Source organism: Camelus dromedarius, chromosome 4 (assembly GCF_036321535.1).
Source record: "Camelus dromedarius isolate mCamDro1 chromosome 4, mCamDro1.pat, whole genome shotgun sequence".
Taxonomy (NCBI): domain Eukaryota; kingdom Metazoa; phylum Chordata; class Mammalia; order Artiodactyla; family Camelidae; genus Camelus; species Camelus dromedarius.
Window position 1 is genome coordinate 80063258 of NC_087439.1, and position 22769 is coordinate 80086026.

At 45.1% G+C, this 22769-nt stretch overlaps 1 long non-coding RNA gene and 1 pseudogene across 2 annotated transcripts; both read right to left on the bottom strand.

Moving 5' to 3' along the window:
* Positions 1-211: 211 nt before the first annotated feature.
* On the bottom strand, positions 212-625 carry LOC105096128 (fatty acid-binding protein 5-like; annotated as a pseudogene).
* A 10850-nt stretch (positions 626-11475) lies between these two features.
* LOC135321222 (uncharacterized) lies at positions 11476-18568 on the bottom strand. 2 transcript variants are annotated; one of them, XR_010380789.1, is made up of 4 exons: positions 18083-18568; positions 15233-15917; positions 13640-13811; positions 11476-12623 (listed from the first exon to the last, which is right to left on the bottom strand). It is a non-coding gene; the product is annotated as an uncharacterized LOC135321222 (long non-coding RNA). The 2 variants fall into 2 exon arrangements; XR_010380790.1 differs by lacking the exon at positions 11476-12623 and having other exon boundaries at positions 13571-13811.
* Between the last annotated feature and the right edge of the window lie 4201 nt (positions 18569-22769).

The following is a 22769-nucleotide window of genomic DNA, read 5'->3' on the forward strand; positions in this document are numbered from 1 at the left end:
CTTGAATTCTTTTTTATTTTTTATTTTTAAAAGCAAAACCACATTTATTTGCTAATCAAAGGGACACTTTGATATAGTCATATGTAAAATGTTTGTAATAAAGATAATTGAATGCAGAAACAAAATTTTTAAAAAAACAGCACTATGAAGATTTGGACTGAGCTTGCTTATAATCTCACAGCTAGCTGTCATCAAACGTAATGATGAATTTTTATTCTGCTCTTTCATAGATCTGAACACAGGTGACATCGTTCATGACGCAGCCCACCACTAATTTTCCATCGTTCATTTTCTTGTCATTGGTTTTTTTCTCTCTCATTCTGTTGCTGGTGTTGAACCCGTGTGTCTTTTGTCAGATTGCAGATCTGAGTTTTCTGCCATCAGCTACAGTTTCTTCGACCCTCTCTCCTGGGTTACAAGAAAACTGTGTCGCTTTCACAGAGCTCACAGCTTTTATAGTGAGGCTTTTGTTGTCAGAAGGGATGATACAATCCGATTTGGCCATTGCACCCATTTTTGACAGAGCCATTCCCGCTCCTACTGCTTTCATGTGTTTATCAAAGTCCATGCTCTTTCCCAGGCGCCATCTTTCTCCTGGCTGCTGAATGGTGGGCGTGGTGGGCATGGCTGGGCTTTGGGCATGGGCAGGGCAGGGTCTGGCTTGGGGAGTGGGCACCAGGTGGCCAATGGGTGGGGAGGCTTCCTATTTGAATTCTTAGTAGTGGCGTCACAAAGCTCTAGCCCCTCTATTTCTGATAGCTCCCACCTCCTGGATGGCTCTCCCCTTATCAGAAGTAGACCTGGGGATGCAATCAAGGAAGAACAGTAAAGGGTACTAGCTCTTCTCTGGACATCCCCCACACCAGCTATGAGCTTGACCCTGAGCGTCGGTATGGGGAAGTGAGAAGAAATTTGCTTAGTGGTGGTTCTTAGATTTTAATGTGCAGAAAATCACTAGGGTGCTTTCTAATAAATGCTAACAAACACAACAACAACAACAGCAAAATGAAATAAAATAAAAAATTAAAAATGCCAACTACCTGTCTTCCCTACCCACCCCCTCACCACTGATTCTGTCTCCATAGGTCTCAGGAGGGGCCAGAAATTTATTCTTTAGCAGGCCCCTCAGATGATCTGAGGCAAGCAGTCTAGGGAACCCCAACCATAATCATGAACAACTGAAAATACCTTGTGCTCATCCCAGAGTAAGTGTGTCACTCCCAGCTTGTCTTCCCTGTCACAGCCAACTGGAGTCTACCTACCTGAGCACAAGTCTTGGGTATTTTCGAAGGTTAATGTAGAGCTAAAGAAGCTGGATTTGGGTGAGGTGAGCTGTTCCATCTACTCCCGCCACCATGTTCTAAGGAAAGCAAGTCTGGCCAGATTCATACCTACAGTTATCAAACAGGTGTTCAGAGTCAAATAGGCAGGATCGCACATCTGCTCTGTTAACCTAAGTGAGGTTGTCCTGGTAGCTGCTGTGACCTCCCATGCAAGGTTTACTCAAGGCAGAAGCCACACAGTCCCAAAGGGGGGCTCCTATTACGCTAACTAGCATCAGGCCACTAAAAATCTTTCCGCGCAATGGCTGGACCCAGGGTCACTTAGGGGCCAAGTCCCAGAAGCTCTCCTAGTTACAGGCCCAAGTCTTCTCTGGTTTTTACACCCTCTTCATGCCAGGTGGGGAGGGTTTCTAACCTATTTTAGCCAATCTACATGTTGTACCTAGCTTTAATTTCATGAAAACAGCCCATTTCCATCATTCTTCATACTCATAATTGGGGTACCAATTTCACCAGTAAAAACCCAGTTTTGACTAGAAAATTAACAAAGTCTTAGATGTGGTTAAGATCTTGATACTTGAAGGACTCAGGGTGGCTGACCCTGGAGACGCGACTTACCCTCCAGAGTCCCTGGGGGAGCAGGCGGAAGCCACTTTCTGCTGGACTTTGTCTGAGTTCACATCCTAGCTGGGTTTCTTCCTTCTTGTTCTGCATCTCCATTTCCTTATTGGACCTTTTGGGGGCACTACCATAATAAATTGTCATGTAAGAACCCTCCTCTCAGGGTCTGCTTTTGGGGAACCTAATTTAAGATGATTGGTTATGCATTTCTGTAGGTTGGTGGTTCTCGGGGTTTGAGAGCGAATCAGACTCACTAGAGGATCTTGTGAAAAATGTAGATTTCAAGGTCAGGTCCCCGAGACTGTGGTTGAAAAGGGTGGGACCCCCAAATCTTCAATCTACTGAGCTCTCTGGGGGGGCCAGGGGTCCCTGTTGTCTGTGGCCCTTGAGCCGCATTTTGAGAGCCTCCTCTGTAGCCCGTCTGGAAGCACTGTTCCACCAAGTAACAGGCTGGTCACTAGCTTAGGCTTCTGTAGCCCGCCCCTGCCCTGACATCTGCTGATCCTACAACTCCAAGTGGCTTGGCTGCATCCTAGAACAAATTGCTGCTGCCTACAGTCCAATTGGCACCCCGCCCCTCAGTGTCAGGCTGATCCTCTAGGCTGGGTCACTGACACTCAGCTCCAATCCAGTGGGGGTGCCTTTCAGAGACCTACAGGGCTGAACGTTTGAGAACCATGAGGCTTCTCCTTGGTTCCCATTCTTCTGTTCTTTCCAGCACCTGCTCAAGTTGCTCAGTTTTCATGTTCTGGTTACTGAGACTCACACACACACACACACACTCACTCTTTTATCTCAGTCTCAGCAGCACTGGGGGAGGGACAGAACCCTGAAACAGCCACTTCTGGCAGTAACCCTAGTAGTTACATACACAGCTATTATTACACTGCTTGGGTTGAACCCGGTCTCCATCACTTACTACTGTGTGGCTTTGGGCAAGCTGTTTAATCTTTCTGTGCCTCGTTTTTTTTTTTTTTTTTTTTTTTCAAACTGGAAATAATAAGAGTAACTACCTTTGAGTTTATTTGTTACTGATAAGTTAAAAGTCTGGCACAGAGAATGCTCAGTAAGTGTTAGCTAATCTTATGATGAAGGCAGAACAGACTCCTCCAACTGCCAACGAAGCAAGTTGCCTGGAGATGACTGAATGTTATTTGCACCCTCAGTTCAAGGGGGTGTATCTCTAAGGGGGCCCCAGTGATGCTGTCTTTCTTCTCTTCGCCTTGGTACACGCTCTGCAGCATAAGAAGCAAGGGCTGGAGACAAGTTGCACAAGTGTTTTGTAGCTTTGCGTGATTATGTCTGGACTGTTGACAGACGTGCAGAAATTTTGACATGCAGGAGGGATAGCTGAGGGGACAGGGAAATGACATGATTTGTACTGGGAAGCAGCCTCATCTAACACACACCCACACACTCACATACACACTCCATCCACTCACGTTCACTTGCACAGTATACTCACACTCATATACACATGCATGCACAGACCTGCTCACACTCTCACACACTATCTCACAAACACCCTGTCCCCAACCTGATCCCCATGGAGTCAGAATTAAAGAGGCCTTTACTGAGAGCCAGTAGGGATGGCAGGATCTGAGGGGGAGGAGCAGGAGGTACCATGGGTCCGACCCTGTGCTGGGCTTGGGGAGGGGATAGGTAAACCAGACTGGATTCCTGTGTCTTCTAAGTAAGGCACCCATGGGCAAAAACAATCTCATTACAGAGCCAAATAATTCAGCCCCATGCTGGAGATTCGGGTAAACTATGGTTGAAGTGTGGAGGTGGGGTCTAAGAGATCTACCTGGGAGACAACACCACCACCAGTGGTAGAAAGATACCAGCAATGTGCCTGGAGCTACATACATGCTTTTAATGAAGTAGCTCATTTACTCTGCTAACAACTGGTAGGAATGCTATGGTCCTGTGTTGCAGATGAAGAAACTGAGGTTTAGTAACTTTCTTGAGGTCCCTCAGCTCCTATATGTGGCAGTCGGTTGTGAACCCAATGGCAGCCTGCCTGCCCCCAGGGTCACACGGAGGAGATGATGTTTGAGCTGAACTTGGAAGCCTGTGTGTGGTGGGATAGGGACAGGGAGGTGGAGAAAAGGCACACAAGTGGGAAAGTGGATGGCAAGTCCCAGAGAGGGAAGGCAGTCAAAGTGGGGCTCAGATCTGGAAGCCACCTGAATGCTTGTTGAAGGACTTTGGCTTGTGTTTCTCCCTGGGGGCAATGGCAGAGAGCAGAGGTCCAGAGGAGAATGATTTGTGTTTTAGGAGGATGGTTCTGACAAGATGGATGGAAAAGGTCACAGATTAGAGAAGGAAAGTCTGGTTAGGAAGCTATTACAGTGATCGGTCCACGTGAGAAGAGATGGAGACCTGACAAGTCTAGTGGCACAGAGCTAAGGCCACCCCAGGGGTCCGATGGGCAGGGCTTTCTGGCTGATGGCAGGAGATGGTCTTGGGGAAGAAGGAAGGGGGAGGCCAAGTTTGACGGGAGGTTTCTAGCCAGGAAGCTGGTTGGATAGTGGATCTGGTGACAGAACTAAGAACACAGGAGGAGAGGATCAACTGCCTAGTGACAGAAAGAAACTAAATTTTTGGTGGTGAGCATGATGGAGGGCAGCACAGAAATAGAAATAGAATGTCACACACATGAAACTTATGTAATGTTATAAATCAATATCACCTTGATAAAAAAAATTTAAAAGCCTATCATTGTTAAGTCAAAAAATTAGTAACCTAAAAAAGCCAACAACAACAAAACCTCATTGTGGTCTATTGAAAGTCAGTCCTTGGGGGAGGGTATAGCTCAGTGGTGGAGTGTGTGCTTAGCATGCATGAAGTCCTGGGTTCAATCCCAGTACTTCCATTAAAAATAAATAGATAAATAAATACATAAATAAACCTAATTACACCCCCCAAAATAAAAATAATAAATTAAAAAAATCCTTTAAAAAAAGTCAACCCTTGACACAAGTGTTTGTATTTAAAAAAAAAAAGAAAAGGAAAAAAAAAAAACTTTCTTCCTAAGAAATAATTGGAAAAAAGAGCTAATGGGATGAGAGGTCTAAAATGCATTGTGATTTCAACTTCTTTTCCTAAAAAAAAAGGTGTATATCTTTAAAAGTCTTCCCCAAATCAAAAAGTCTGAAGACATTTGCTTTACAGTAACTTCTGGAATTGATACAATAATTGTGTTAGAAAAAAACAGTAAAAAATAAAACAGGCATAAGAAATTAGACAGGGTGTACTACATTAAGTATGTATGTTTCTCTTGTTAACTGATTTGCATAGTCTATTAAAGCAAAGGAACACAGGAGAAGATGTGGGTGGGAGAGGCCGTGAGGAATAGGGCGTGGATGCACTCATTTGGGAGGGGTCCTTCAGCTGCCTGCACAGGGGACGCTCAGCCACAGGAAGCTCTGCCGGCGCCAGGGCCTGGGGGACAGGCACTTGGGGCAGTGCCCTGAGGAGAATGCCCGTGTGCCGCGCTGGGAGAGCTGCCAGCATGATCATCAGAAAGGTCAGGCAGAGAGTAATGGAAGAGAATGGTCAGTGTGTGTGTGTGTTCTGGGACTGCCCTTCCTCGTCCCCTCCCTCCTAGGAGCCAGCTTTTCTCCTCGAGGCCTGCTTTCTTCCACTGACCTCTTCCCCATGGCCACCAACAAGCCCAGACTCCCTACTTCCAACCTGGGCTTCTCCCCACAAATTTGCCAGCTCAGGGGGAACCAGCAGACTGTGGGGAAACCTTTCCCTTTAGGGCAAACAACTGTGACTGAGCCAGAGCTGGGAGCCACCGTGCTGAGGGAGAGTGGTGGTAGCGAGAAGTAAGATACATGGTCTGGACATTGACCAAGATCTCTACTCTTCCCAGGACTGGGCAAAGCCCCTGGGGTACAAAGATGAATGAGACCCAGTCCCTGGCCTCAAAGGCTTCAGAGACCAGCAAGAGAGACCCATGTATGGTCTCATGGTGTAGATGTTGCAGTTGGGGCGTCAATGGTGGGACCAGAGAAAAGGGACTGATTGATTCCTTCTGGGAGCATCATGGAATACTGCCTCAGAGAAGGAACTTTTTGCACTGGGCCTGGAATGCTGGGCAGGGTTTTCTAGGAAGACAGCAACAGAGGGTAGTCTGGGGTACAGACTAGGGAGGGTATTCTCAACAAAGGAAAGCCACATGAAGAAAGTCACAAACAGGTGGAAATACCAGCCAGGAAGAACATGTGGTTTGGTATAGAACATAAGAGAGCAGATGGGTGGGTGTGGAAGGAAATGAACTTGGGCAGGTAGACTGGGACTAAACTTTGAAGGACCCCATGGCTGATAAGAGTTTTCTTGTAGTGCTGTGCAATAGAATTTTCTGTGTGGTGTCAGGGTTCTATTTCTGCCTTGTCCAATATGGTAGCTACTAGACACATGTGGCTACTGAGCACTTGAAATGTGGCTTGTGTGGATAATGAATTGAATTTTTACTTAACCTTACCTTATATTTCAACTTAAACAGCCACCTAGCTGGTGGCTACTGCAAGGAACATGGGAAATCATTTGCACCTCACAATAACTCAATGAGTCGGGCAGAGATCACCTATCCATTTTTCAGGCAAGCTGGGATTCTGGAAGATTATGTGACCTGCCCAAAGTTACATGAATATTAAATGGCAGAACCAAGGTTTACATGAGGATTTCACCTGCAGTGAGCTATTCAAGGTTACTGACTTGGGCAACGTAAGGCTCTGATCTGCCTTCTGAGTCGTTAAGAATAGATTTTCCCAGTAGCAGTCTTTGAAAACTGGTCCCTGTGGGTTATGGTGGGGAGCTCTGTTTGTTATCATATCCAGGCTCCTGCCACAATGAAGCATCAGAAATACTAAGGAGGTAATACAATCAGAGGGTGAGGTGGAGGAGTCGGGTGAGGCCTTTGTTGGGGTAATGGAAGGAGGACTGTGTTCTCTTGACTTTGTCAAATGGCAAAATCGAGTTGTAGATCTTGGACCAGTTACCTCCTGCTTCGTCATCGATGGAATGAGGAGGCTCACCAAGATGGCCCCATGGTCCTTTCCACCCTACTTTCGGGAACTAAGACTCAATAGGAGCCATGCTCTGGAATTCTTACAGCTCAGAGAGGTGTAGATGGGGCTGATCCCAGGTGAACGTGAGTGTGCAGCTTCTGCCTCTTGTCCAGAGGCCCTGGGTGTGAGCTAATTCCAGGTTCCAACACAGCAAATGCAGCTTCAATACAGTTCAGCTTCCTCCTCACCAGGCATGAGGGATAAAGTTCTGGGACTCAAAGGGAGTTGCCACTCTGGCCAGATTAAGGATCTGGGCAGGAAGGAAGCTAGGCTTCTGATGGCCCGAAAGCTGAGGAGGTCTCACTATTGGACGAATGTAGAAGGTCTGGACATTTTGAAGCTACAAGAAAAAAATATAGACAGTATATTTTTTAAGCATTTAAATTTTTTATTCCTCAAAATAAGAAACATCTACTCACTCTAGAGCTTTTAAGATGATCACATTTGGTATTTTTGAGAAGAGAAGTCTGCCTGAAAACAATGAAAGGATTTGCAGGAAAAAAACACTGACTTTTGACCTTTGTATCCTCATTATTAATGAAAATTAGTATTTCTGTTCTTTCATTCCCTGCAGGCGTTGCTTTGTTGCAGATGCCCACAGCCACAGAGGGGCGTGGTGGGGAGCCCCGCACGAGGTCTTGTCCGTATCAAGCGTAGGGTTCCTTTCCTGGGTTTTGAGTCCCTGAAGAACTGGAAATTCTGTTTCATCTCACCTGGCTGCATGATTTTTTCTTTTCCTGCCACCTCTCCTGCCTTGTAAGGAGGAACCACAGGTCATCATTCATAATGGAGCCACTTCTATACCTAAGGTTTGGAGAAATGGGAAATTTAAAGATCCTCAAGACAGATAGATAAAATCCTTAAAGGAGATTGAAGTGGGGCTGAGGCTTAGCGTGGCAGGTCTCCTATTCCCAATTGTATACGGCACATGGGGTTGCCAGATAAAACACAGGATGCCCAGTCAATTTGAATTATTTGAATTTCAGAACAATGGATAATTTATTTACTGTAAGCATATCCCAAAGATTGCATAGGACATATTCACTGCTGATCTGAAAATTCAAATTTGACTGGGCATACTGTATTTTTCCTAAGCCTGGCAAACCCTCATTGTACATCCTCTTGGATCACCTTTTACACCATTGCTGTGGCGACTAGCTCAGAGCCCTGAACAGTCCCCGTCTAAGCTGCAACTTGTATCTCTTGCTTCTTACTGGGACTTCTCTGATGTGACTGTATAGAACTTCTGGCTCATTAGAAGGGGACGAACTGGGAAGGAGAAGGGAGTTTACCCTCATGGGACACCTGGCCAGTGGGATGGGAGCTGATGGAAAAACGTTCCTCTCTTTCCATCCCTCTGGTGCATGGAATTATGAGTGCATTCTGTATGGCTCTTCAGATAACAGTGAGACTGAGCCTCAGTTTCCTACAGTGATGACCAGCTCAACAACGAACCTTTGGGTTAGCCTTCCTCCCTTCCTTCCTTCCCTCCCCTTCTTCCCTCCTTTCCTTCCTTCCTTCCCTTGCCCAACTCCTATTTCCTGGGATCATTTCAAAAGCTAAGCCTCTTGCACTCAAGCCCTTGGTTCAGGCTCCCCTTTAAGAGCAGAAGCTCAGGTTAAGAGAAGTTTTGAGGCTCTACTGGGACTTGTGCTGGAAGGGAAACTAGATCTCAGAGCTGCATAGAATTTTAGCAAATTTGGACTGGAAGAATACTGAGAGATCATATAGCACACTCAGTCGTTTCAGAGATCTGGAAATAGGCCAGGGATTTACCCAAGATCATCCCCTAACCCTACTAGCCCAGGGATAATCTGGACTTTCTGCTCTTCATGAGGTGAACTAATCTATATAAAAGTACAGTGTTTGTCACACAGCAGGTGCATGGTAAATGTGAAAATGCAGTGACATGGGGAGGGGAGTGGATAAAGGTCTGCTGTGAGAGTGCACAAAATGTTTCCATGGGTCTTGGTGGCAAACCTCTGTCTCCAGGATCCTGGCTCTCTCTACCTGTTGCTGCTCCTCTGGGCTCTGATTTGAACAGATGATGTCAAGAGAACTCTCTATGACTGAAGGCATTCCAGGAAAGGCAGCCCTTAGGGAAGAGGGACTCAGTGACAAATCTTAGTGGAAACCCTTGTTTCTCCATTTCTGCACCAGGGGCAGAGAATTTGGACAAAGGCAACCAGTGATCCCTAGGAATTGCTCAGAGCCTTTATGATCAACCTAACTAAAATAATTTAGTACAATTCCACAATTTTTTTTGTGCCAGGAACTTCCTAGGTCTGAACAGTACGTAACTACTATGACTGGTCTGTGCTCCAGGGAACTTATGGTTCTGGGGATCCCCTAGCCGGTAAGGAAGTACCTGCACCAGGGAGAACAGAAAAAATAAATGACATAAGAAGGAAGGAAGTCCATATGGATAAACGCTTTCTCTGTAACGGAGTTTAGTCCGCAGAGCAGCCTCTTCTGCACCCTGTTCATGCTATTGATGTGATCATGCTACCTGGACTCGCCGATAGTGGTTTGCAGGAAGTGGCTTTGCTAAGACACATGTTTGCCGGAAGGTGGGAGTTAAGCTCCACAAAGATTCAGAATCTATTTGTTCAAAGATTGAGCATGTTTTAAGGGGCCCACTGGTTTGGAGCATACCAGAACAACCCTTCTAAGGTAAGTGGCAAGTTGTTGTATCTTGGGCCCTCTATAACAACCACTACTGCCAGCTCACTTTGGGCTTCTCATGCTAATGGACTGGCAGGCAAAGAAAAGAATTACCGCACTGGCGGGGGTAATTGACCCTGACTGATATGAGGAACTATGGTGGCTTCTATACAACAAAGGGCAGAGAGGAATATACCTGGAATTCATGGGATTCATTGGTTATGACTTATGCTTCCTTGCTCAGTGATATTAGTGGATGAGTAATTTCCCAAGTGGCCTAAAAAAGACAAGACAATTAAAGATGCAGACTGTTCTCTTAAGGGCCAGTGATGCCCCACTAGGAAAGTAACCCAGACCAATCAAAGTTCTGACTGAGGGAGGAAATCTAGAAGGGTGGTGGAGGAAGAGGGTGATGGATATGAATTATGGCTTCAGGATGGCTGCAGCAGTAGGGACTGTAGCTGGTTTCGCTAACTCTCTTTTTATTAATTCTCTGGGGAGATGCGGCTCACCACCACACCCTGAAGGAGACTCTGTGATAAATTAGATTTAAGGGAGGGAGGGCACGAACAGTTCTGAGTGGCACAAGAGGTGGACTGTATCAGTTACTCCTTGACCATCACTTTATATCCTCTTGGGCTCATTCTTTCCAGGTGCTGCTGCTGTAACCACTCCAACAGAGATTTCCACTCATTCCCTTCACAAAGGTGGAACCTCACTGCCCTCTTGCTATTTGTCCTGGGCTTCCTGATGGTACAATATGGGACACCCATGGGAAACTGCTAGGCATTGCCATATACGCAACCTGGAAGTGCAGAGCAATGAACACTTGGGGATGGGGCCAGACCTTAACCAATGGGGGATGGTTGCTGATGGGTAAATACTCCTCAATTTTCTTCCCTTGGATGGACAACCTCAAGATACAATTCAAATGATAAACCGTGCAGTTCTCTTAATAGTGGCCAATTTGATAACTCATCCTAATATTGGCTCTCCTTTATTCTCTGTTACAATTCCCCTGTCCCTTACTTTTGATCTTGGAATCACGTTCCTGAATAAACCACCCACACAGAAGTCTGCATTTAGGGCTCTGCTTTCTCTGGGCAACCCAGGCTAAGACAAATGCCCACGTTTGCTGCTTTGGAGCTGTGAGACTTCAGGGTTAGTTACTCAATCTTTTAAATCTTGTCCCCCTGCCTCCCACAACTCTGGCATGAGAGAGATGCTCCTTGAAGCACTTGGAATTTGGGAATTAGAGAAAAATGGAGTTCAGTTGGAAAATAAGAGGGAATGAAATGGTTGTTCATAGGTGGCTAAGTCAGGCTTCTGAAGGTAGGAAAGAGCTGGTACACTCAGAAGGAATGATTAAAAAGAGTTTAGCAAAGGAACTACACAGTGTGGACAGGGTTGAGGGAAAACAGAAAGGGGGGGGGGTTAAAGCACACAGTGATTCAGTGACTGGCATGTGGGAAGCTGCTCCCATCCCTGGACGTAACGTTGTCAGGCAGCTTGAAGAGATAACTGCCTGGCAGGTGCTACAGTGTTCGCTAGAGGAATTCAACCACTATCAATTTCAAGATCTGCGAGGAGAGAGTCAGGGGGATAAATAGCCTGACCTTTCTTTCCTCCCACCTGCCATCTCCTGCTGATAACGTCCATTGGCTGAATCCAACCAGAGGCCAGAAGACAAGGAGGCTTTATTGGTTCAGTCCATACAGGTCAGCCTCCGGGGGCACAGAGCAGGTTAGAGTGGAGCTGGAGAGACAAATGGAGAATATCTAGTCTGGGAAAAACAAGCATCTGTTCTAGTAACTTTATTTAAAATCCATAACTATAGTAACACAACTGGCATGGACAGATTTGGGAATACAACTGACTCCTGATAAGCAAACAACTCAATAAGTGAGAACAGAAGTGCATTAGGGCATGAGAGAGTGGCCCGGGGGCTGTGAGAAACCAGTGTGCTGTGGGCTTGTCTGGTTTACTTCTCCGTGGAAATGGAGTATATTAGTTGAGTCTGTGAGTCATTCAGAGGAGATGGGTTAAGAGAGCTTTCCTATTTTACCTCCCTTCTTTCTAAGGGTGGGTAAAAAGCAGGTATGAGTCTGTTAAGTACAGTTTAGTACTGTTTATTAAAGCAGTACCTCTGTACCTATTATTAAGAACTAGATGCTGTAGGGAAAAACAAAGGAAGGATAAGATATGACCTCAAGCCTCCTGGAATTTATGTTCTAGGTGGAGAGATAAATTCCATAGGTGAAACAGAGAAATAAAAAGTAGAGAGAATTGAAAGGCTGAAGTGTGGGATCCAGATGAATCACAAAGAATTTGACTCCACGTCCAAGTCCGTGGTTTCCGCAGGTCCTCAAGGGCCTCCCACCTGGGTGTGACTAGGTTAAAACCCTTATGCATGAGTTTGGAGGCCAGGGTGTGTCTAATCAAAATTGGGCAATGGGACTAAAGAGAATGTATCATACTTGGACATTCAATTTCTTCCCCTTTGGGTGGAGTCCTCTTGGATCTTTTTGTCTTAACTGCATCTATTGAAGACTCATGTTGGGTTTCTTAGGGCCCAGACTGATGAGGGGGTCATAGGCTAGAACAGGCAATTGGGGATCCTTTGCTCTTTGCAGAGATTGCATGTGTCCAGGGAAGAGGAGGACAGCCATTTGCAAGGCTGGTGAGCGGTGTTCGTTCCAGGGGTGCTGTGGATGGATAAGAGGTCTGGTGTCCTCACTGGCCCTATCCTCTCTTCACATCCAAGAGGAAGGTGAAGCATTAAACTCATCCATTCTTCCTCAAGAGTTAGAGCAAGATTCCACAAAACGTGTTCTATGGGACATGCACAGCATTTCAGATATCAGTGGGAAGTTGGGGGGATTCTCTCAGCATTCCTGGAACTTCCTCCTTCTTCTCTTGGGTTGAAGAGTGGGCAACATTGAGGGAGGGCTTTAGGTAGCAGAAACAGTTCCTGCTGATGGACAGAACAAAAGAAGCCAGAGGTAAGGAATTTTGGAACCTCTTTCATAAAGGGCTAAAAGAACAAGGAGAGGGGAAATGTGGGACTTCCAAGATGGTGGGATTTGGGAGATCCTCAGGTGATGTGCTTGCTCCTTCCTTAAAAAGGCTTTCACTTCCTAGCCCCAAGCCAGCAGTGCATATTCTATAAATTTTCCCACCTCCCCCTACCCTCACCCTTGCTGGGAATAGGAAGAGACTGAAGGAACAAGAATCTGTTGCATCTAGAATCTATATTTTTACCAGGCTTTCTAGTTCACGGAATTGTCTGGCAACTGTATTTCAGGTCCATGAGGAAGGAAAACCCCAGCATACTTGAGATGCTGAAGTGTTTTTCTCAGGGCTTCAATGCAATCACCATGAGAAATGGACAGGAACAGCTGGCTTTGGCTTAGAAATAGGAGGGCTCAGAGGTCACAGAAACCCCCAAGGCTGATTTTCTGGTTTAAATGTATTAAGCTGATCCATAATAAGATCACCCATTCTCCTAGGTCAGAAATGGTTGAATGTTGGCCATTTTATATGAATCAGCCTATAGCTGGCAAATATTTATGGGAGAGCCAGAAGGGAGAAAAGTGTGTGTGTATGTGCACGTGTGTGTGTGGGGACGGGCGAAGGCATTGCTAGGAAGATAGTCTTGTATGTAACAGAAATAGTCTCCCTACTGATAAAAAGGTGGAAGAGAAAAGCTCTCTTGGGCATATGTCCAACGGGTGAACAACAAGATTAGAAGCCCATGACAGGTCTGGACTCAAGCAGATAAAGGTGGAGGTTGTAGGGCTCTTAGGATTTGGTGTAGAAAGACACTGGGCACAGTGTTGGTCTCTGAGAGCAAAGCACAGGGACCTGGATCTGACAGTGAAATGCGCCGCAAGCATTTAGTGACTTAGACATGAGAACGAGTGAAATAAAGGGGTCACTTTCATCAGGAGACATTGAATCCAACATGTAGGGTGGTGGCTTCTTCCTTACTCTTTGTCCTGTCTCTTCATTTGTCTTCCCATTACACCTGAAATTCACAGTGGCAGGATATAGGGTCGGGCTGGGGATGGGGTGTACAGAGAGACATGGCTAACACAGGGGAGGGTGGTCAGCTCTTAGAGGGTGACATTAGGACTCTCCGTCCCCATCTCCTCAGCTGTTCCTGTTGGAAGATGAACACAGCTGTTAAAATGGTAAGTTTTCTAATTTCCATAATACTTTACATTTATAAAACAGCCCACAGATGTTATCTCATTTATTCTGATTTTCAAACAACCTTTGTTAAAGGTATTACAGTTCCCATTTTCCAGATTAAGAGATTGTGCCTCAGAAAGCAAATTATTCCAGAATGGTAATTGGCAGAAACAGGCCCAAACCTGTGTCTTTGGACTCCAGACGGAATATTGATTTGGTTTGATCTCATGGAGGCTGATCAAGGCCATCACATAACCGGAAAGTCCTAAGGCAAAAGCAGCTGTTCAAGGGCCAAGAGGTGACAGGTGTGAGTGATGCTGCTTGGTTGTAAGTCAAAAATGGAGTGGTGGGGACTGTGGCTCAGAATTGGTGAGCCCACACCCTGCTGAAGGGGGTAATCACTACTCAGCTCCAGGTGATCATTGCCAGGAAGGTGTGTCAGTCTGATTTTTTTTTTTTGAGAGAATCTGGAAATTCAATTAAACAAATATTTATTGAGTGCCTACCATGTATTAGGCACCAGGGATAAAACAGTGAAGAAAATGGATTAAAAAAAACCTCTAGATTTTTACATGAACTTGTCCAATTTTTAAGTGCTGGAAACTAATAGAAAATTTAGAAAACATTGTTCAGGCCAAACAAAACACATCTGTGGGCTACATTTGGCCTGTAAGTGCCAGTTTGTGACTTCAATTCAAAAACTTTGATGGACCAAGTGTTCTCCAAAGAGGGAACTGTGCAGAATGGCCCACTAGGTCCAGGGAAGAAATTGTAAGCACTTTTATTCATATTAGCCTTTTATCTTGTCCTTTAAAAATTCTTATTTTTGTGAATGCTGTATCATATACATAAGTAATTTGTATATACCACGTGTATGTCCTTCTAAATATTTCAACAGATTTTATTGCTGTTTAACAGGTATTATAATATTTCAATATATCTATTAAGAGTACATGATTGAAGTAGTTTATTGATAGGGATGTGGATCAGGAAAGGTTCAAGACCACTGGGGGTAGCCTTCAAAAAGCGGGTATTTGTAGACCCCCCTGGCTGAAGTAGGGCTACAGTTGTAGACTCAGTTCAATGTCTACAGGGCTTCAGGGAATGCGGAAATGGGCAGAATATCTACAGTAAGAGTGACTCAACACAAACTATCCCCCTGTTCCTTCTGCTGGAGTGCTGTCCTGTGAGTGAAAACTGTGGGCGCTGCTGAGTGATGGAAGAAACGACTGCATGATGGGGCCAGTTCAGGGTAGACCAACATTTCAGCCATCCCCACCAAGGTGAGGGGGCTCTTAATCATGATTGTTTTTACTTAGGAAATGAGACATGCCTGTGAAACTGAGTGGTGCTGGAGAAATGAAGATGGAGGGGTCATTTAATACTCACCCTTAAGTGTCAAGAAGGTTACTATAGGAAGACAGGTGATCAGACACTCTTCAAGTTCTCAGGACAGAACACAAATCAGTCAATGTAAATTGTTAATAGGGAGATTCGGGTTATGATTACAGAATATGCTTCTCACAGTGAGCTCTGTCTGAGTCCTTTTCTAAGGCCTGTCTTGGACACTGTACTTGCCATCGGTCAGTAAAATGGCAATGTTATGTCCTGAAAATAGAATTGGACGAGAAGCCTGAAAATGAGTGCTCTAGTCCTGCAGAGAACTTTGGGTCTCCATGACCTTAGATAGTGCCAGATTTGTCCTTCTCTGGATCTCTTTTTCCTCGCTTAGATAAAGAAGGGCATGGTTTATGGTCTCTGAGCTTCTTCCTTCTACTTCAAACTTTAGTCCCATGCTAAGAATCTGAGTGTTGGACAGTGTTTCTTGGGCCAGAACAAGTTGTTTCTAACCCAGGTCATTATACTAGCTGATGTAGTAAACAGATCACAAAACATATAACGGCTCCTACATGGTAGAAGCTTATTTGTTGTTCACAAAAAGTGTAAATGTGTTTTCTTGATTGGTAGGCTATTTTCCTCCAAGTAGTGATAGAAAGTTCTAGGATCTTTCCATCTAGAAGTTCCACCATCTTCACTACATGGCTCCAAGATGGCCAGTCTCGTCTACATCAATCTGATAAGAAGAGAAAAAAAGCATGGACAGTTGAGCCTGGGATATATATTTTTTTAATTGAAGTGTAGTTGATATACAATGTGTTCATTTCTGGTGTACAGCAAAGTGATTCAGTTTATACACACACACACACACACACACACACACATATATTTTTATATTCTTTTCATTATTGTTTGTTACAAGATACTGAGTATATTTCCCTGTGCTATATAGTAGGGCTTTGTTGTTTAGCTATTTTATATATAATTGTTTGCATCTGCTAATCCCAAATTCCTAATTTATCCTTCCTCCACCCTCTTTCCCCTTTGGTAACCATAGGCTTGTTTTCTATGACTGTGACTGTTTCTGTTTCATAAGTAAGTTTATTTGTGTCGTAGTTTAGATTCCACACCTAAATGTTATCATATGGTATTTGTCTTTCTATTTCTGACTTACTTCACTTCATATGATAATCTCTAGGTCCTTCCATGTTTTGGGAAATGGCATTATTTCATTCTTTTTTATGGTTGAGTAGTATTCCATTGTGTGTATATATCTATATCATATCTCTATCTCTATCTATCTGTCTGTCTGTCTATCTATCTATCTATCTATCTATCTATCTATCTATCTCACATCTTCTTTATCCATTCACATATTGATAGACATTTAAGTTGTTTCCATGTCTTGGATATTGTAAATAGCGCTGATATGAACATTGGGGTGCATGTAGCTTTTGAATTATAGTTTGTATGGCAACTCTATTTTTAGCTTTTTAGGGAATCTTCATACCGTTTTCCATAGTGGCTGCACAAATTTACATTCCCACCAACAGTGTAGGATGGTTCCCTTCACACCCTCTCTAGCACTTGTTATTTGTAGACTTTTTAATGATGCCATTCTGACCAATGTGAGGGAACCTAGGATAATTTTATGGGCCAGACTGGGAATGGTGTGCATTAATTCTGCTCAAATTCTATTGACTAGAAATCAGTCACAAGGAAATGCTTAACTACAAGGAGGCTGGGAAGTGTAGTTTAGCTTTGTACCCAGGAAAAAGAGGAAATGTATTTGGACAGTGGAAACCAATCTGTTCCACAGAGAGGAGAGCTAGAAAGATAAAGATTTGTATGAAGTGGACAAGAGTAAGACAAGAGTGATGTTAATTTTTCTCCTGTTTATGAAGAACTTGGAACAGTCCTCAGCTAATGGATAATGGCAGGACTTGGGCTTCAAAAGATTTCCTGGACTACAGAGAAGAGGAGAAGAGCCTGGAGCTAAGACTCAAGACACTCAAGTTTCTAGTTTTGGTTATATCATGAACTAGCTCTGGGACTGAATAGAATTTACTTGATTATTATGCTTCGGTTTCCTCATCTGTAATTGGCAACCAAAATACCTAACCTATTTACTTGACATGATTCTCTGAAGGGCCAGGCGTAACAACATCATGCACATTTTGGGAAAATTCAAGACTGACTACAACAGAGTTAGATAAGAAAATAAAACTTCCCTCAAAGTGGAACTGAGGAAGCTTTGGGGGCACGTGTAAATAACTTTAAGAAATCAATGTGAAACAAATCTGTGAAAAGTGGGAAGATAATTCAAACTTGGGGAATGTTTTGTGGAGGGAAGGGAGGACATGAGACGTGGGTGCAGGTCCTGGCTCTGCAAGCAAATTGCTGTTTGATCTTGAGTGAGTTACTTCCCCTCTCTGGGCTTCAGTATCCCTCTAGTAAAACAAAGGGATTGAATTAACTACATTTTGCTAAAATCTCATTCCCAAATGGTATGCTTCTGATTAGTTTCTATCTTGTCGAAATGTGGGGATTTGAAGGGCTTTAAGCACCTATGCTGATGCCTGCAGTGCTGACAGATGGGCTCCAAACACATCCAATTGCCGGATGAACCCTTCAACTTGGAAGTCCAACAGACACCTTGAACCTGCCATGCCTGTGCAAAGCATTACGGTTATCTTCCCTTCCCAAACCTTTCCTCCTGCTACCTTCCACATCTTAGTGAGAAGGCAGCTATTCTGGAGGTCCCCCTTAATCCCTCACTTTCAACACACAGCCTACATCCCACTGACCAGCAGGTCCTGTCACTCCACCTTCAAAATACACCCCAAATCTCACCTGCTACCTGGCAACAACTTAGTGCAAGGAGTCATCATCACCTCTTACCTCCTCTCCCAGGTCCCACTCTTGTCCTCTCATCATTGAGTTTTCACACACAGTCAGGGTGAGCTCTCCATCCCTTCCTCCATTAAAAGTCTTCCAGTGACTTCTCATCCTCTTAGGGATAAAATCAGACTCCTTGGCCCATCCAGATCGCTGACCTCATCTCTCACCCTCTCCTGCCCTCCCGTCCACATCCCAGCTCGGCTGCAGCCTTTCTGGCTGCTCTTCAGCACCCCTGGGCTCATTTCTGTCCCAGCACCATGGTGCTAACCATCCCTTCTGCTCGGGGCTGTCTCCTTCCCAGCTCTTTCCCTTGCTCCATTCAGGTCTTGGCTCAAATATCTCTTCTTTGAGGGGGCTGAGGGCCCCCCTTTATTCTTTTTCTAGCTCCTAATCCAGTGATCTCTCACCCTTACAATTTCTCCTTAAAGCACTTAATGCTCCATGAAATTTTTTTCTTCCTTGCTTACTTGTGTATTTTCTGTCTCTCTCCACTAGAATGTTAACTCAGTTAAGTGCAGAGACTTTTTGCCTTTTATACAACTGTGTTCCCCATGACATGGATAGTAAGTATTCAGTAAATGTTAACTGAATTAACGGGTGACTCAATGAAGAGAAACTGACCATAGGACCCCCGCAGAGACAGCTGCTGCCAGGGGCCAACATTCTTCAACAAAGGGAGGAGAGCTGGGGACTTGCATTTGATGAGTGAACCTGGGCCAACATCCCCCAGCCCTAGGGGGTAGCACTTGTGCAGGGCACAGGTCTGATACTGGCGGCCAGCTGTCTCTGCCCGCAGCCCTGATCAGAGCCTGGTGCTCAGAGTTCTGCACTGCCTCTCCTTTTCTCTTTTTAGGAGGCACTTGGCAGGCCTCTCGGGAGGTATATTTGGCTTCTTTTTCAAACTACTTGCTCTTGCTGTTGAGAAATGACTAAGCAGATTCTCCCTCTCCCAGTGGCCAGCCGCCAGCCTGTGGGAGTCGACACTGCCAGCCCAGACTGGTTTGGGAGGACAAGTCCTCTTTCTGAAAGAACCCCCTTCCTTTGCTCTGTATTCAGAAGAAGCACAAAGCAGACACCACCATCACTGCCTTCTTTGAAATCACCTTACTCATGTCTTGATGGGGCTCTGGGCTGATCCCCATGTGGGAGAGGAAGACAGAGATTACTCTGATTCCTACTCTCAGGGCTCAATGTCTGAGTCATGCTGGATGTTGCAAAATGATTGATGGAGGGTATTTTGATGGTGGCCCAATAATGAAGACACCATTTTCTGCATACTGAGTGCTTACTCTGTACCGGGCCTGGTGCTAACCTCTTCAGGTACATTAACTTATTTGATTCTCACAATGATTTTACAAGATAAGTGCTGGGAACTTATAGATCAGGAACCAGAGGTAAAGAAAAGTTAAAGAGCTTGCCCACGGCAACATGACTCATCAGTGGAGGAACTGCATTTAGGCACAGGTCTCTCTGTTTCCAAGAATGTCTGCTTGCTCCTCCAGGTTGCCCTCCTCACACCACTGCACAGATTGTTCCTAAATGTGAGTACAGAGCAAACAAAAAGGGAACCTCAAGTAATGTTTCCACATTTCACACCACCATCCCCTTATTTCACACCAGAAAGACCCCTGCAAAGTTCAGTGGGAAGTTAATAGGTTTAATGTGGAAAATTGATTTAGGAGTGGTCTAAGTTTGGGAACTACTGGGTGTAAATAAAATTGGAAGAGATTTTGCAGAATTATTAATGTGTTGAAATCGATTGCAAATCTTCAAGAGGGGGATGTATCATGCTGCCATTCCAAAATTTAATTGACCATGGAAAACATTTCTCCCAGCAGCATCTTGGGGTTCTAGAGTTCCATGAACACTCTGAAAATCACTGAGATCTGCTAATGCACTCGCTGACCTACAGAGGTGCTTGGGCATTCTTCTTTTTACCTCCACTTTCAGCTGAGATGCACGCATGCGTCCGTCCACCTACCTATCCACCCATAGCAAGTCTACCGTGTTCCAGACACCATGCAAAGTGCTTTATCCTATGTCATCATATCCGTTCTCACCCCAACCCCATTTTATAGACAGAGAAGCAAAGAATCAGCAAGGCCACAAAGTGAGGCAATGAGAGGGCAGACAGTAAGACCCAAGTTGCCCAATTCCAACTGACTGATTTTCCTCCTATGCTCCAGGGTTTCTTCCTTCAGTTGCTTATTCAAATTCTGGGTGTCCGTCTATGTCAAAATCCCAGCTCAAATCCTGCTTCCTCCAGAAGGTCATGTGTGCCTTCCTCCCTACCCACTCTTGGAGTCGTGATCTCTCCCTCTCCTAAACTCCCTTCAGACTCAGTGTTGCTCCCAGAATTTGGCACCCACTCCATCAGATCGCTGGTTTAGAGGTGAGCAAGCGTGAAAGTGTATGTGTGTGTCTTGGACCTCACAGGGAGGTCAAGTCAAGCACCTGGCATGTATCCTCTCCTTAAACTGGTACATCAACCTTGGGAAGGAGGTACCGTTAGACTCATTTTATAGATGAAGAAACTGATGTGCACTGAAGTTCACTCACATGCCCAAAGGCACAAAGCAAGTTAGCAACGAAGCCTGGCCACCGGACCCATGTTCCTTCCTCTTCTCCATACTGCCTCTACCTAGTTCAACCCCTTTGTTTCATAGCTGGGGAAACGAGGCCCAGAGAGGGAAAGTGACTAGCCCCAAATCACACAGCTTGTGTGTAGCAGTGCTAGGACCACCTATAAAGCTTCAATGCCAGGAACCCTTTCTCTTCAGAAGGCTGCCTCCCCAGATTTAATTCTGATCCCAGACATTGCTGACAGTCAGCTCCTATTACCTGAATGCCGTGGAAATTGTATCTTGTAGCTGCAAAGACAGCAGGAGACTGGTAGCCTGCTCCCTGGGGAATAGCCAAGGAAGGTCAGCCTACTACCCTGCAGACCCAGCACCTAAAATAAACCAGGCAGCAAGCTCAAAAAAAAAAAAAAAAAAAAAAAAAAAAAAAAAAAAAAAAAAAAAAAAAAAAAACCCACACAGCCTTCCAACAGCCCAGGGCCAGATGCCGCTTCAAATTCCCAGGTTTCTTTGGCACAGCACCGAGCACAGCACATTGCAGCTACTGCTTCCTTTTATTTTAAAGAAAATGAATTCTGTCACTCTGGATTTAGAATTTGGGGCTGGCAGGAATTGAGGGAACTAAGATCCAGCAGATCCCTGGAACGTGATGGGGAGAGGGAAAGGAATATTCTTCCCATTGCTGGTTTCCAAATTTGAATGCTTATCAGAAACACCAGGACAGCTTCAAAAAAATGGCCCAGCTTTCGTCCCAGACTTACAAAATCAGAATCTCTGGGGACAGGGCCTGGGGCTCTGTATTTGAACATGTTTCCCGGGTGGGTGGTCCAGGTTTGTGAACCACCATCTCAAATACGCTCCTTCTGTTTGCTGGACCACTTGATTTCCATCTCTCATTCTCAACTCTCACTTGGCACATGATTTTTTTTTTTCACCTGTGAAATTTAAATTTCAAATTGTCCTGTAGCATTGTGAGTTGGTAAGATAATACTTAGTAAGTTTTCCATTATTTTTGTAAATGGGGATTTCAAGTATTCCCTTCTAATTGAAGTTTAGGAAGGTTCTGTTCTGTAAGAGGTATACGTCCCTGGAAGAATCAGTTCTGGGGAATTTGGTTGCCTAAGACGTCTGCTACCAATTCCCTTGGTATCTCAGGCGGTCTGTAAAAGTTAGAGGTTGCTAGAGTAACTGCAGGAGCCAAGGCGCATGCCATTGTATTTAAATTTCTTGAAACTCCCTTGTCAGCAGCTGGAAATACCTACTGAAGGAAGAGAGTTTCTTTTCTTATTTAAGAAGGGATTGGAAAGTTATTTTCCTCTGGCTTGGGAAGAGTCAGAAGTTTGAGCTGGGTGTTGCCTCCTCCTGTCCAAGGTGAAGAAAGAGTTCTCAGATGGAATGGGGGACCTTCCTAGCTCATCAGAAGACCAGAAAGGAAATCCAAACTAAGGGTCCTCCCTCCGCAACCTAAAGCATGGGCAGCACCATCTACCAGAGAGAAGCCACACCAGCCATGGCGGGACCCCAGATGGGTGTTGGCATCAAGCTGATCTGAACTCCTGGGCTAAAGTTCTAGATGCATGTCCTCACCTGCCTCTAGAGGACTTGCTTCCATTACAGGGATTCTGGGGAAGTAGTTAGCATCTTAGGGCAAGGGGCATTGGCTTCCATTCTGCACCTTCTCCTGCATGATTAGGGCAACAGAAGGAAAGGATGGGGGAGGGCTTGTGTCAGCTGAACACCCACCGCACCGTCAGGGGTTGTGTGAGGTGTGGGGAAATAAATATCGCTAAGACGGATGCAAGGAGTGCGTGCAAGGAGTTGGTTGTCTAGAGGAAGCGCATAACCAGAAATGGCAGGGAGCTGTGCTTTTGTTTGCTGAGTGGATGGTGGTGATTGACTGTGTCTGCCATGGGCGTGTGTGTTTATGGGGAGGGAGGGACAGATGCCATCTGCTGTGCCCGGATCTAGAGAAACCACACCATGATACCTGCTGCTTCGGGGAGCTCTGTGTCCACCGTGGTTCGGCTCGGGGAAGACCTCAGCAGATGCGGTGATCATGCTGCTCCAAGACGGACAAGGCATCCTGGGAGTCGAGAAGAGGAGAGTGA